The following is a 16,742-nucleotide window of genomic DNA, read 5'->3' as shown; positions in this document are numbered from 1 at the left end:
GTCCAGTCTTAGCAGGGTACCTCCTATGGAACGCCCTGACCGCAGCAGGTGCATGCACATTTTCGGACGGTTCCCAAGAGTCATCCTCAGCTGTGTACCCTTTCCAGGCCACCAAATACCATAAAGCACCTCTGCAACGCTTAGAGTCTTTGATGCATCGAACCACATACTCCAGACCACCGTCACATAGCACCGGCGGCGGAGCCCTGCGTTTAGCAGACAAAGCAGGCTTCAACAAGCTGCAATGAAAAACAGGATGAATGCGAAGAGAGGCAGGCAGCTTCAGTTTATAGGCCACAGGATTGATTTGCTTCATAATAACATAAGGACCTATGTACCTGGGATGAAACACTGACCGCAATTTAAATCGAATGTTCTTGGTGGATAACCACACCTTGTCCCCTACACGGTACACTGGACAATCCCCTCTGTGCGTGTCAGCCCACCTCTTGTAGACCGCCTTGGCCTGATTCAGATGTTTGGAAAACTTCCTTTGAACAGAATGCAAATGACGGATCTGACTCATCACCGAAGGCTGGTTACCCACCTCCCCAGGAATGGTAATGGGCAAAACTCGAGCATCAAATCCATAGTTGGCATAAAACGGAGACACACCCAATGAGCTATGCCATGCATTATTATACGCCAATTCAGCAAGCCAAAGAAGCGACACCCAATTGTCCTGTGCCTCTCCTGCATAACACCTTAGATACTTTTTCAATGTTTGATTCAAACGTTCAGTTTGACCATCTGTTTGAGGATGGAAACTAGTTGACAAGGAGGATTTAATGTGCAGTGCCACACACCAGGATTTCCAAAAGCTAGCAATGAACTGCGGACCCCTGTCTGAAATTATCACCTCAGGAATCCCATGGTAGCGGAAAACATTGGTCAAGAGCAGTTGGGCTGTTTGGCCAGCAGTGGGTAGGTTTCGACAAGGAATGAAATGCCCCATCTTTGTAAGACTGTCCACCACTACTAACACTGCTGTATGTCCATGATCAGTAGGCAATCCTGTTATAAAGTCCATGCTAATACTTTGCCATGGCCTTTTGGGTGTAGGCATGGGGATCAGTTTTCCCTTACTCTGACCTTGCTGGTTCTTAGCTCGAGCACAGACATCACATTTTCCCACCCAGGATGTAACATCCTTGGCCAACGTGTTCCACCAAAACTGTCTTTGCATAAGAAGCATTGTCTTTTTTACTCCTTGATGACCAGATACAAAAGACAAATGACAGCAATCGAATGCCTTTTTCCGGCTTTCCGCCGAAGGTAAAAACAATCTTTTGGATACAAAGGGTAAACCCTGTTTAATGGAACGATTGTCCTCTTTACAGGCGTTGGGGGTTCTATGATCCCTTATTTCCTTCAGGAATGTGTCAGCATTTAGTACGCATATCACTTTGTTTGGTTCCACTATGGCTTCCATTGCAGGGACGGAGGTCACTGCTTCAGAGTCCTCTAGACGCGACAATGTGTCTGCCTTTCTGTTCTCGCTGCCTGGGCGGTAAGTGATAATAAAATCATACTCGGCAAAAAATAACATCCATCTCATTTGTCTTTCAGATAGGTGTCTGGCAGTTCTCATATACTGTAAGTTACGATGATCAGAGTATACCGTTACAGGATAAGCAGCCCCCCCACAAATGTTGTCTCCACTCTTGAAATGCCTTTTTTATAGCCAGAAGCTCTTTTTCGGCAATAGTATCGTTTTTTTCTGCCTGGCTTAGTTTTTTGGAAAGGTACGCCACTGGGTGAAGTTGCCCTGTTTGCTGGTCTCTTTGCGATAGGATGGCCCCAACCGCCTCATCTGAAGCATCTGCCTCTACTATGAAAGGCAATACAGGCTGAGAATGCGCCAGGATGGGAGCAGAGATGAACGCTTCCTTCAGAACACAGAAGGCTATTTCCGCTTCTTGCGACCATAAAAACGACACCCGTTTCCTAAGCAAACGAGAGAGAGGAGCAGCGATCTGAGAGAATCCTAGTATGAATCTCCGATAATAGTTCGCAAAGCCCAGAAAGCACTGGACATCTCTCACCGTTTTAAGTACCGGCCATGTCTGAACCGCTTTTACTTTCCTCTCGGCTATTTGCAACCCTTCAGGACAAAGCATAACTCCCAGAAATTTCACTATGTCCACTCCAAACTCACACTTACTGAGTTTGCAATATAGCCTGTTCTCTCTCAATTTCTGCAGGACTTGTATGACGTGCTCATGATGTGCTTCCACCCGGTCTGAATAGATCAGAATGTCGTCGATATATACTACGACACTGGTATCCACTAGATCTCTCAGGACGTCATTTAAAAAGTACTGGAACGCTGCCGGGGCGTTGCACAACCCAAAAGGCATAACGGTGTATTCAAACAACCCGTATCGAGTCTTAAAGGCTGTTTTCCACTCACCCCCCTCTCTCATACATACTAAGTGGTATGCCCCCCGAAGATCCAGTTTAGTATAGATCCGGGCGTTCCTGACTTGATCAAGCAATACGGAGACGAGGGGGAGAGGGTACCTGTTTCGAATGGTATTTTTATTTAGCATCCTGTAATCTACACAAGCCCTCAATTCGCCGTTAGCCTTAGCTATGAAAAACATCGGCGAAGCAGCTGGAGACTTGGAAGGCCTAATAAACCCGATTGCCTGGTAATGATCTAAGTATTCTTTTAAATGATTTGTTTCCGGCACTGATAAAGCATACACCCTACAAGTAGGTACCAGTGCTCCTTCCACTAGATCAATACAACAATCATAGGGTCTATGAGGTGGTAACTCATTTACCATTTGTTCATCAAATACATCCTCATACATGAGATACTCTATGGGTAACGTCACATCTTTTTCCGCTGCAGTGGCGACATGAAATGGGAAGGATAACCCCGCTGCCTGTGTAACTGTGTGTGGTCTCATGTGTGCCTGACATTCTTTGGACTGAAACTTTATCTTTTTCTCCTTCCAGTTAATGTCGGGGTTATGATATGCCAGCCAAGGCATGCCCAATATGACCTCATTTTGAGGCGCCTCTATGATGTTCAAAACCAAATGATCACAATGTTCGCCCTCAACAACCTCTAGAGATAACAATACTTCTTCGGTTTGTTCAGTGATCAACCCTGACTTCAATGGTTTGCCATCCACTGCCCACACCTCTTCAGGATGTTGCTGAATAATGCGTTTCAATGACAAAAGGGACACCAACCCGCTATCTATGAAATTGCCAGTGGCTCCCGAATCTATCATTACCAACACCTGGTGTACTACTTGATGACTCTCTAAGCACATGGACAGCACTATATGCGACACCGAACCTGTATCTCTTTGCACACCAGCGAAGGAAGTTTCAAAGGGGATTTACCGGGACCATCCTCCAATGATTCATTATTGGGACCCGTATTTGATACAGCCAATCTTTTCTTGACCCATCCACCCGTATTCTTGGGCTTAGAAGGACACTCCCGAGCATAGTGCCCTTTTTTCCCGCAGTACATGCACAACCCTTGTGTTCTGCGGGTTTCCCGTTCCTCTCTAGTCAATGGTGCCCTTACTGCCCCTATCTCTATAGGTTTGTTTCCTTCAGCAGACACCAATGGTCCTTTCTTGGTATTATATTCTGGTCTGGAATAACCTCTATCCCACTATCTTCCTATCCCCACTGCGTTCTGACATGCGACCATCCAGTCTCAGGGAAAGGCTGATCATTCCTGCACAAGTAGTGGGTTGAGGGTCTATCTGAGCGATGATATCTTTTAACCCTTCTCTAAGTCCTTGGTAAAATATGGACATCTGTTTTTCTTCGGGCCATGACGATTCCGCCACTAACCTATTAAAGGTCGTTAGATAGGTGACCAGTTAATTCCTACCCTGTCTCAATTCCAACAACTCCTTATCTGCACTGAAGGTTGTTGCATGCCTATCGAAAACCCTCTCAAATTCTGCTCTAAATGCCCCCCAATCTGACAGAATGGGATCATCCTTTCTCACCAAAGGCACAGCCCAATTTGCTGCGTCCCCCACCATATACGAAATGGCAAACGCCACTCTGGAGTGGTGATTGGGAAAAGACGCAGGTTTACACGAGAAGTGTAACAACATTTGGGTAAGAAACACCTGCGTTTTAGAGGGGTCTCCCGAATACCTTTCAGGGCTAGCCAGCGGAATAGGAGGAGGCACAGTAACCTGGATGCGGGGGTTCTGAGTTGAGGCATCAAATGGGTTCCCTGCCAGTCTATCCACCCTGTCTCTCAGGGCAGTTGTCTCTGCTCTGGACGCTATCAGTTCCTGTTGCACCAATACTAGAGCTTGCAAAACATCCTCTAGGGTAGCCATGATTACTCAACAGCCGTATCAGGCAAAGCATATATCTTGGGCGCGTAATTCTGTCAAGGCCCGCCTTGCAGGATCCGGCTGATGAGTAATTGGCTCCACCTCCAGCTGTTACCAACACCCCGAAATATAATTCACAGGGTGTCCGAACCAGCAGGTGAGGGAGAAATGAGAACAAGAAAGACCGGGGACGGGAAGGGGTCAGCAGGGACAAGGGTTCTGAAATGACAAAACACAGGACAGGGATAAGTACTAGGCAACATACGATACTACACTCAGTAATTCTCGCTAGGACACCTTATACCTTGTCAAGCTGTAAATAGTCTTCCAGCACTAAAGTAACTCCCAGTTCATACTCCTACAAGGAAATCCACACGTTATAATATTTCACGTCAGCATCACACAAAATATAGTTATGTATTATACGTATGTTCACACACCCTATTATGAGGAGATGAACTTCTAAATGTCCCCTTTTGCTGATAATCCTGTATGAAATCTTTGTCAGTCTTTGTCCCCAGTATAGAAAGCCCTCATGAGTTGGAGATGTATTTCTCATAGCACTCTGAAAGGTAATACCAACACTACAATGCGGATGATAAATAGTTCCTCTCGCATAGAAAAAGGTAGCATGAGGTTGCGTCCACCCCTATGCTCCTCTACATAGCCATCCAAATAAGCAACGTAAGAAAACGGCAGCATGGAGTTAAGTCACCCCTATGCTCCGCAATAACCTAAGATCCAACAACCACACACTCCACTATTTCAATTCAAAGATCTTTATTCTGTGATTAAAAAACACCATAAAAGCACACACATATTTGCATAAGATAAAAAGTCATGAAACACTTTCAAGATCCTTGTACAAAGTGTTAAGATTTACATAAAACACAGGCAGTAAAGATTATATTACACTTTAAGGCGATAAAATCAAAAAACATTTCATTCATCTCCCCTAGTTAACCTTAAACGGACCGCTACCTTGATGAAGTTCATAATACAGCACAATGTTTAGGGGTCCAAAGCTTTTTGTAAAAAGACTAGTGCCTCCCTAGCGTGTTCCAGTTTGGCTTTTTTTAAGAGATTTACAAGAAATCTCCGCCTAGGCGTTGAGAAAAAAGGACAAAGCAAAACCAAGTGAAGGGAGTCCTGCGGAGACCTATTGTCGCAGCCGCAGGGTCCCTTCTGTTCAATTGATGTTACAAATCCTGCTGGTGATGCCAACATAAATGGGAGTAAATTCAATCTAAAACGGCACATCAAGAATCTATCCTGTGCCTTATGCATAAGGTACAAATATGGCTCCATTCCCTCCACGCTCCTCACCAGGTTATGGGCCTTCACTGTCTTTTTACACCCTTCAGCCTCAGCTCTGCATAGGTTTTTCCGCTCTAGAAAAATTTTACCTACTTGCATCTTGTGCTGGGCTACAATTGTTGCGGGGTTGGTGAAGAGGCTCCCAAATCCTAGTTCCTCTAAGGTGTTCTTAACGTAATGGAGCCAGGGAATGCGCATACATTTGACCCTCTCTAGACAGTCCAATAAAATTTCTCTACTGAGAGACGCATCAGGATTAACCCAGATTTTTAACCAGGCCACAATTGGCCTAAGTTTTACCAAGTCCTCTAGGTATGGCCTCCCTAGCTCCCTATGTGCTACAAAACCAGCAGTGCTTTGGGGTGCCCTCAAGATGGATTTCAAATATTTACTTTCTTCCTGTTGGATTCTAGTGATATTAGCAAAGCCCCATACTTCTGCCCCGTAAATTACTTTAGAGCATGAGACAGAGCTGTACAAGTTCATCACCTGTTCCGGGCACCATCTACCTAGCCTCCTGCCATAGCTAGCTATCGCCCCATTAGAGGCAATCATTTTACCACAGCGCTCCTCCACCAGGGAATTAAACTGTAAGGTGCCATCGAAAGTTACGCCAAGATAAGGGAACGTTTTGACCTCTTCTACTATGTGGCTTCCAATTGTGTAAGTGAATTTAGCGGAGGTCTTTTTCCCAGCCAAAAGCACATAGGATTTTCCCAGATTAACTGAGAGATCTAAGGAACCCATGAACTTAACAAATCCGTCAATCAAGATTTGTAAGCTCCTGGGTGTGCGTGCAATCAGGACCGCGTCATCTGCGTAAAGCAGAACAGGGATATGACGCGTCCCCACCTTCGGGCAATCTACCTTTAACCCTAACAGAAACTGCTCCAGATTATTAATATAAAGGGAGAACAAAAAAGGGGCGAGAATGCAACCTTGCCGGACACCACTCATACAGGGAAAAGAGTCAGTCAGGCCCCCCTCCCTGTTGAATCTAACCCTAGCCGTGGTGTCACTATGCAGTTCCCTCAAAATATTAATTAAGCCACTCTCTACTCCCATACTGGACATCATAACCCACAATTTCTCCCTGTTGACGTGATCGAATGCCGCTGCCAAATCCATGAATCCCAAATAGATCGATTCATCGCTAGCCTTTGTATATTTGGCAGTCAGCATATAAAGGTTCAGGCATTGATCGCTAGTAGACCTCCCTGTCCTAAATCCATATTGAGTGTCCGAGAAGATGTTGTTTTCTTCGGACCACACGGACAGTCTATTGAGAATCGCCCTACCCAGGAGTTTGGCTGATACATCAATCAGGGAGATAGGGCGATAGCACTAGGCATGAGCGGATTTTGCGGATTCGCAATCCGCGAATTTGCGGATTTGCGGATTTGCGGATTGCGAAAATCCGCAAAATCCGCGAATCCTCGCGGATTTTGCGGATTTCTTTTTTTGGGTGTTCGCACGGGTTTCTGCAAGTTCGCGAGGGTTTTGTGCAATTTCGCACATTGCGAACTTACTTGTCAGGTCGCCAGTTTTGCGAACTTGTTGTTTCTACGTGCCCAGCCTGTTTGCACTTTTTGCAATTTCGCGAGTGCGAGATTGTTGCTTCACGACGCGAACGTGGGAAAACACCCGCAAAATCACCAAAACAACCGCAAAAATCGGAAAACACACAAAAATCACCACAAAGAAAATCAACTTATCAACTTACTTGTGAAATCAAATTTTGAATCCAAAAGGCCTCAAATCCAAATATCCAGCAGCATCCACAAAAAGTAATCCTTCCCAGTCAAGATCGAATCCAAAATGGCCAGGAAAGGAAACAGGAACAGGAAGTTGGAGACTGGGGCACTTCCTTCACCCCTCCCCAATGGGAGGAACTTGCTGGACAGGAACAGGAAGTTGGAGACTGGGCCACTTCCTTCCTTCACTCCTCCGCCATTTTTATTTTTTTTTGTAATTTCGCGAGTGCGAGATTGTTGCTGCCCGCGCCGCGGGCCGCGAGCAGTGCGAACACAAGCAAAAAATCCGCAGCGCGCGGATTTGCGGATTTTGCGGGAAATCCGCGAATCTCGCGGATTGCGGATTTACCGAAAATCCGCAAAATCCGCGAGCGGAACGGATTTTACGCCCATGCCTAGATAGCACTTGGGATCGTCCCTATTGCCCTTCTTGAAAATCGGCACAATTATCGCTTTGGACCAGGACGGTGGCAAACCACAGGTGATGGCAGTGTTTATAACCCTGGTCATTAAAGGGGCCCAGAGTTCTACATTGCTCAGAAACAGGTCGGGGGTATTCCGTCAGGGCCAGGGGCTTTGTTCTTAGTCAGGCCCTCTATCCCAGAAGTGATCTCCTTGATGGAAAAAACAACCATTGAGACCTGAGTTGGGGTAACTGGCAACTCTACAAGAGTACCGGGCTCATGGTTGTACAAACCCCTATAATGGGTAACCCACTGTTCTGGGAGGATGTTAGTCCCTATCTCCGGAGTGTCGTGTTCCTGGAAGGTTGGATTGTTAATAATTCTCCAGAAACCCGCTAAATCCTTTCTCTCCCCTGCTTCTCTGAGGTCTGCCCATGCTTCTGCCTGCAGGGCGAGTTTCCTCCTCTTAGTCTCTTTTTTATAGTTTCCCCTACACTCCTTAATTTTATGGGGGTCTCTTGGTTTAAGTTTAAGGCAGCTTTTCAGCTCTCTCAATGCTTTGGAGCAATCTTTATCAAACCATCGAGGGTTACCGTGGTTCCTAATGGGCGCACTAGTTTTTAATAAGCCATCAATCAGGTTAGCAATCTGATCAAAAGCTTCCAGTATCCTCGAACCGTGGACTTCTGTATCTAAACAGTCATTAATGGCAGATTTGCCAGCGTCCACCAAGGCCTTATAGAACTTTTCCCCGTCTATTTTCGACCATTTTAATCTCCTGCCTTGGTCTGTTACCCTCTCCATGGTTGAACAATGGTCTCTATTTCTTGGGCCCACCCTATACATCAGGTCCAAGACAAGTGGGTTGTGGTCACTAAAACTGCTCCATTCAATCCCTACACAGGCTATCTTGTTTAAAAGGGATCTTGAGACCAGGATGTAATCTATGAAGGATGAGCATCCTCTGCCCTTGAATGTGGGTGGAAGTGTACCATCCTTCTGAGTGCCTATCATGTTAATAGATTGCTCAAAATCATACTTGAGACGGAGCATACTAAAAGCTGACCCTGTCGGTGTATGGGAAAAATGCGGCCCCTTCTCTATAGGACATTGGGACCAGTCTGTGTTTGTTTGGACCAATGCCGGGCACAGGTGGCAGTTAAAGTCTCCCATGACCAGCAACGCGGATGACTTCCCCTTTTTTTGAACAGTTATTTCCTGACCCAACCTGTGGTCCAGTTCCGCTACAAAAGACGTATGGTTTCCCGCTATCTCATTATTATATATGTTAAAGACTACAAATCTTAGCCCCTTCCCGAAGAACCGAACAGCCTGTATCCCATGGGAATTCCAATCTGAGGACGACCAACTGCCCGGGAGGTCTAAATCTATATAAATCGATAGTCCTCCCATGGCCCTCCCTGATCTTGATTTTTGCGCAGATACAAAGAAACACTTATACCCCTGCAAATGTAAGTTATTTTCCGTGGCCCATGTCTCCTGCAAGCTAATTACTTGAAATTGTCTAATGTACTCAAGCCACTCTTTATTATTGAATTTACCTGCCAGGCCAGCTACGTTCCAAGAAATCATTCTTAGTGCCTCACCACTCAGTGCTAATCCCCCCTGGGGCCCCGTTTGCGTCTCGGACTCTAACTCTTGTATGTCCAGCCCGTGTCCCCCTCCTGTACCTCCAATGTCTGCAGCCCTAGGTCCGTCTGGTACAGCCTTCCCGACACAACTCGATGCAGTTTGCTGTGCCAGGGGACTATGCTCCTCCACCTCCTCTGCCAGAACCCCTTTTTCCCCATCTCCCAGAGGGGCGATATCTTTTTGTCAATCCACCCCCTCAAGGTCGTTCAAACAGTTGAACCGGTTAAAAGTGTGAAAGGGTGGCTCTGGGCGGCTAAATGGTGGCCTGGGGTGGAATACGAAAGGTCTGTCCCTCCGACCAACCCTCTCCCAATTATCATAGGTTTGCTGCTTATGTGCAGGGGCAGGGATAGGGACAGGGATCCGGCCAACCCTCTCCCAATTAGCATAGGTTTGATGCTTATGTACAGGGGCAGGGATAGGGGGAAAGAAGAAAGACACCTGAAGTGTTTGGATGGTTGATTCTCGAGATCTATTCTTTCCTTGGCATATGTGAGAGACAGTTCCAGCATCCCTGAAGCTCACCAATATACAGTCCCCTATTATGGATTTGTGTGTTCTCCCCACCCATGGCACCCTTCTAACCATTATAATTTCGTTGTTTAGATGTACAGGGAGGGGTCTGTTTATGTTCAGCCACTTAATTACCATGGTTTTTAAGGAGCAAAAATCCTCGACTTCATCCACTTCAAGTGGGGGGACACCTGCCATAACTACAGTGAAATCATTTGCCTCTGGTGGTAAATTAGGCCTACGTGGCCTAGGGGGAGGCTTCATTAAAGGTGTTGGTGCAACACTGTCTATGGGCTGTGTCAAAGGGACAGGGGCTATGGGGGAAGTGGTCCTATTGGGATTAGGTGACTTGGTTGGTACAGGGTTAGACCTACGGAGTTGAGGAGGGGCCACCGCGTTCGCAGCCTGTGGGGGGGCTAAGCTCGTTGCGCAATTTGGGGGCTGCTGAGGGGCCTTTGGAGTGGGAATGAGCTCGGGAGGCCTTCCCTGGAGGCCAGCCGAGATTTTCATGCTACATATTGTGGCCTCCAGGATGGTAAGTCTAATTTCGACCTTTTTGATGCACTCGCTGATTGGTAATAGTAGTGACCTGAGCAGAAATTCCAGGTTACCTAGCGAGGCAACAGAAAGGGGGATATTAGCAAGGTTATTTCCTATGTCTTTAGTCAAAACAGGAGCTAAGCCGTCCTGCGCAATAGGTTTAGGATGTAATTCATCCACTACTGTCGCAGTCGGTATAGAGGGTTTTGATGACCTCCCAAACTCAGAGTGAGGGGTTTTAGATTTATTTTTGCCCTGGACTGTCCTCGACTTTCTCCTACGTTTGTTTGGGGGGGGCCCAAATACTCCTTGTGCAGTGGCTGGCTTTGGTTTAGCTCTCCTGGCTTTTGAGGCTGGGGGGGGTTGTGAGATTAGGTCAATAGTCACCCTACTAGGGCTCAAGCAGGTCGCTGGGGTTAGGCTCGTTGGTGGGACTGGGGAGGTGTTCGTACAATCCCTTAACAGGAGTGGGACATGGTCTATAGAGGTCGACTCCTCGCTAGGAGTCGTGGGTAGATCACCAAGTGGTCTGTTTTTCAGGTTATCTATAGAGCGTCTCCGCTCTGCCCTGAGTCTAATTAGAGTGCTCTCCTTGTCCCCGTCTCCCACGGCCCTGGGAAAGTAGTTCTCTAGGGTCCTGTTTTTAACTCCTCCCTGTTTCAAGGGGGTGCCCTCCTTTGCCGGGGACGGCATGTCAGCTAAAGATAATAGAGGGCTAGGGGGCACAATATCAGAGAGTTGGGATGGGACGCAAATACCCAAAGCCACAAACAAGAAAGTAGGCCCAGCCCAGCCTACTCCGGCCTATGACGGCCTTAGACGGTCCCGCCCTTGTCCCGGGCTTCTCCCGGCGCGCTCCCGCGAAGCGGAAGCCCTAAGGACTGTTACACTCTATGCAGCTCTGTGATAGGCTGATAGGCGGGGGCGTGGCCAGCGGGGAGAGCAGCCCAGGTGTTGCGAATTGGGCGCGCAGGGACTCCTGGACACTGGAGTCCCTGCCAGTAAGCTCGCAGCCCCGCCGACACACTTGCCTGCCCCGCGCTTCCCTCGGTGATATTTCAACCACTCAGCAGTCCAGGTGACGATCTCCTCAAGGGCTGCGGGACCCGCGAAGCGGGTCCGGCGCTTAGCGGGTCCTTGGTGAACAACAAACAGCAATCAGCAATCCCGTGGGAACCAGAGGTCAGTTCCACGCACTCCAGAGGGTCACACACACCACTATCGGGCGACGGGAAGTTGTGACCACCTCACGGCCCCAGACCTGTCATCCAATAACACACGGCAATGTGTGGAACACCACCACGCTCCGCTGTTAGTCCGTTCTTATCTCCTAGAAAACTCCAAAGGAATGAGCTTTCACTGCGGCGCCCCACACCGGCCACAGCGCTCTGAAAACAGGACAGACCACCAGAACGATCCAACTCGTATCAGCCGATCCGAGTGCACTATAGTACATAAATAAAGGTGGAGGGGGATGACGCGAGCTACGGCTCCCAACGTTAAAACCCCAAACAGTACCTTTCAACCTCCATGTCTCTGCAACCGTTGAACTCCGTGGCAGGAGCAGCCACTCCCGCAGACGACGAACAGCCGGAACTAGCCGCCGAAACAAAGGACAGACTCAGAATTACGCGCACCGTCGTCTGGGCGCTTCCCAACAAATACTTCCCACTGCAAAGGGTCATGGGAGTTGTAGTCTAGGTAGGCGCGGTGACGAAAACCTCACACATGCCACCAGGTATCCAGAAGCTATTCCCCTTAGGACCACTACAGCTCCTGTTGTGGCCAGGGCCCTACTTGGAGTATTCTCCAGAGTGGGGTTTCCTAAGGCGGTTGTCTCTGACAGAGATGCAAATTTCATGTCAGGATACTTGACTGCAATGTGGAAGGAGTGTGACGTAATCTATAAATTTACCACACTCTATCACCCACAGTGCAATGGGCTTGTGGATAGATTCAACAAGACCCTAAAAGGGATGATAAAAGGGTTACCTGAAAAGCTTAGGCAAAGATGGGACATCCTTTTACCCTGCCATCTGTTTGCTTACAGAGAGGTCCCACAGAAGGGGGTTGGCTACAGCCCTTTTGAGCTTCTATTTGGGCATCCTGTAAGAGGACCCCTATGTCTTGTGAAGGAAGGATGGGAGTTACCTCTCAAAAAGCCTAAACTTGACATAGTGGACTATGTACTTGGTCTCCGCTCCAGGATGGCAGAGTACATGGAGAAGGCATCTAAAAACCTTGAGGCCAGCCAAGAACTTCAAAAAGCTTGGCATGACCAAAAGGCTATCCTAACTGTTTACCAGCCAGGACATAAGGTGTGGGTGTTGGAGCCAGTGGCCCCAGCAGCTCTCCAAGACAAATGGTCTGGACCCCATACCATCATTGAACAAAAGGGAGAGGTCACCTACCTGGTAGACCTTGGAACTCCCAGGAGCCCTCACAGAGGACTTCATGTGAATACGCTCAAGGCATTTGTTGACAGGGCAGACATGGGCTTGCTCATGGCTACAGATGAGGGGCAGGAGGAAGAGAGTGACCCTCTCCCAGACCTGCTCACTCAGAACCCTGATGATGGATCAGTAGATGGTGTGGTCTTTTCTGACAGTCTCTCTGAGCATCAGCAAAAGGATTGCAAACAGGTTCTTCAATCCTTTAGACAAATGTTCTCTCTGACACCCGGTCAGACAAACTGGTGCACCCATGAGGTGGACACTGGTGACAGTCTGCCTATAAAGAGTAAAATCTACAGGCAACTTAACCACGTCAGGGACTGCATAAAGAAAGAAGTACAAAAGATGTTGGAATTGGGAGTCATTGAACCCTCAGAGAGCCCTTGGGCTAGTCCTGTAGTTCTAGTGCCTAAACCTCACACCAAGGATGGTAAGAGAGAGATGAGGTTTTGTGTAGACTACAGGGGTCTCAATGCTGTCACTAAGACAGATGCCTATCCAATACCCAGAGCAGATGAACTCATAGATAAATTGGCTTCTGCCAAATTCTTGAGTACATTTGATCTAACAGCTGGTTATTGGCAAATCAGGTTAGCTGAGGATGCCAGGGCCAAAACAGCATTTTCTACCCAAGGAGGTCATTACCAATTTGTGGTGATGCCCTTTGGTTTGAAAAATGCACCTGCCCCTTTTCAAAGGTTGGTGAACCAAGTCCTTACTGGGTTGGATTACTTTTGTGCAGCATATCTGGATGATATTGCTGTCTTCAGCTCCACCTGGGAGGATCACCTGATCCACCTGAGGAAAGTTTTGGCAGCCCTGCAAAAGGCAGGCCTCACTATCAAGGCTACTAAGTGCCAGATAGGGCAGAGTCAGGTTGTGTACCTGGGCCACCTTGTAGATGGAGGCCAGGTTCAACCATTGGAGAGCAAGATACATGGCATAAAGGACTGGGCTCCTCCAACCACCCAGACACAGGTCAGAGCTTTCTTGGGCCTGTCTGGTTACTACAGGAAATTTGTCAGAAATTATGGGACAATTGTGACCCCTCTTAATGACCTGACAAGTAAGAAAATGCCAGAGAAAGTTCAGTGGACAGTTAGCTGTCAAAAGGCATTTGATGACCTAAAGCAGGCCATGTGCACTGCACCTATTCTCAAGAGTCCAGACTACTTCAAAACTTTCATTGTCGAAACAGATGCTTCTGAGTTGGGTGTGGGAGCTGTTCTATCTCAACTGAATAATGATGGTCATGACCAGCCCATTGCTTTTATAAGTAGAAGGCTGACCCCTAGAGAGAAACGTTGGTCAGCTATTGAGAGGGAGGCCTTTGCTGTGGTTTGGGCCCTGAAGAGGTTGAGGCCATACTTATTTGGAACTCACTTCAAGATTCAGACAGACCATAAGCCCCTCTTGTGGCTAAATCAAATGAAGGGTGAAAACCCCAAACTTCTTAGGTGGTCCATTTCCCTACAGGGGATGGACTTCACAGTGGAGCACAGACCAGGGACTGACCATGGCAATGCAGATGGTCTCTCCAGGCACTACCACTTAGAACAAGAAGACTCACCTGGTCAAGGTTAGTTTAATGTCCCTAAGTTTGGGGGGGGGGGGGGGGTTATGTAGGAGAGTAGGGTCTGCAATCCTATGGTCACCCCAGATTTTTGCTTATTGCTTCACTGGTTTTTACGACTTTCCCTGGCTGTGGGCCTGCTAATCAGACCCACAGCCTAGCTGTTCTCTCTCTAAATTGACATCCATGTACTTTAGGTGCATTTACCAATTGGTATTGGGGCACTCTTGTAAGCCCTTGTACAGTGTACCATAGGTACCCAGGGAATAAGTGCACCCTAGGCTAACCAGGGGCTGCAGCATGTATTATGCCACCCCTGGCTGGCCATCCAAATCTGACACAACTGGCTGATCAATCAGCTGGGGCAAGGTGGTGTAATCACCCTTTGCTTTAGATATAGTATACCTATATCTAAACCTAAAATGGACACATATACTCCTGTAAGTCACTCCTATGGCAGGGCTTAACAATCCTAGAGGCAGAGTGCTTGGAATTATGTGAGATAGTGCTCTGGCATGAGCTGAGCCTGTCTACAGCTTTCGGAACCAAGTACTGTAGCTGTTTCCATGATAACGCTATACCATATACTCTTAAGTGCATTATAATCCTCGCGGTTATTGCTAACTTTGGCATAGTATTATCAAAACATGTCGAGTAAGGTGTCATACGAATTGGAATACTACCCCCTCATCAATTCTGGTGACGGGGGTAGCATGCCACCCTTTTAGAGGGACACGACATGCATGTAACTGTGAACCCCGGTTAAAGTTAACTCGACCCTCAGCATCACAAAATGGATGCTGCCACCACAGACACAAGTCTGACCTCCTACTGCTGGGAGTCCTTCCAGCGAGGGAGGCCTGGACAAATGGTTTCCTGCCTTGGGAGGTGCTAGCACCACCCAGTCAGGATTTTGTGTATTAGGTAGGACAGGCCTGAAAGGAATGAGACATGCCTGGTGCACAGAAGGTGTCCCTGTGCATACACCGGTTCAAACCAGTTGCTGGGGCACTCCAGCCCCAGCTCTGGCGTGAACTGGACAAAGGATAGGGGGTGTAACCACCCCCCTTCCTGGTCCCACCCGTAGGAGGGACCTAGTGATAGTACAGCCCCCTTTAGGAGAATAAAGGTAGGAGCTAGTCCCATTCCAAATTCGATTAGTCCTGATTTGAAACTCTAGAAGAAGAAACTCTGGGCTTCGACATTCTGCTCCACAGAAGACTGAAGAAATCTCCCTTGCGGCCAAGGAGTGACCACCCTGCACAAGCAGGCACCATCAAGTGTTCCAGCGGTTTACTTTGTCGTCTTCCCTGGTGGATCCAGACTTCAGAGCCCGACGGGACCCGGACTTCCAGACCTCTCCGACCTCTACCTACATCTGCAGCACAGCTGAGATCCATGGGTGCGACGAGACACGTGGGACCGGCCATCTTGGAGAAACTGCACTTCGCTTCCAGCACGACTTCAGAGGCATCCTCGGCAAAGTGCTTTGGGGGATTGAGAAGCCCCAGCCTGAGAAGCTCCTGCACAGAAGATCAGCCCTCCAGCATCCACGAGATCTGCCTGGGGCCCTTTTGCTTGATTGCTGCTCGACGCGTTGTCTGATCACTTGCCGGCTGGCTAGTGGCCTCCTAGACGACAATCCACAACATCAACACCGCTGGTCTGGTTCCTCCAGACTGGCCCTTGCTTCCCTGCAAAGGAGAAGCACCCCGGACCCTCCTGGTCCGCACCAGACGCCTTTTCCACTCACCACGTGGGTTGCCTCTGCCAAGGCCTGTGTATGCCGAATCCGGAACCAACACCGCCGACAGCGAGAGCCTGCGTGGGACAGCTCGTGCCTCCATCCTGGTCATTGAAGACACCTCCTGGTCCACGTGGCTGCAGAGTCAAGCATCCACTCTTCACCTGATCGCGAAGACAGCATCTGGTTTCTTCCTGGTTCCACTCCAGTCACTGGCTAGTGACTTTGAACATTGTCCCCTCTGCCTTCAGGTCTTCAGCTTCCTTGATCCACCCTTGGATCACACCGGACATCTTCCTCCTGGTCGCCTGCAGCATCTTTTCTTTCAGGCTCCATAGACTTCAACGTGGAAACCCGACACAACTTCACACCTATGCACCCGCAGCCCGTGGGTGAGGTAACGAGAGCATTTCGGTGCTCAAGGGTAGATTGACTCTCCTAGTGTCCAGATTTCCAGTCG

Source organism: Lissotriton vulgaris, chromosome 9 (genome assembly GCF_964263255.1).
Source record: "Lissotriton vulgaris chromosome 9, aLisVul1.2, whole genome shotgun sequence".
In the NCBI taxonomy this organism is placed as follows: Eukaryota; Metazoa; Chordata; class Amphibia; order Caudata; family Salamandridae; genus Lissotriton; species Lissotriton vulgaris.
This window is presented reverse-complemented; position numbering follows the sequence as displayed.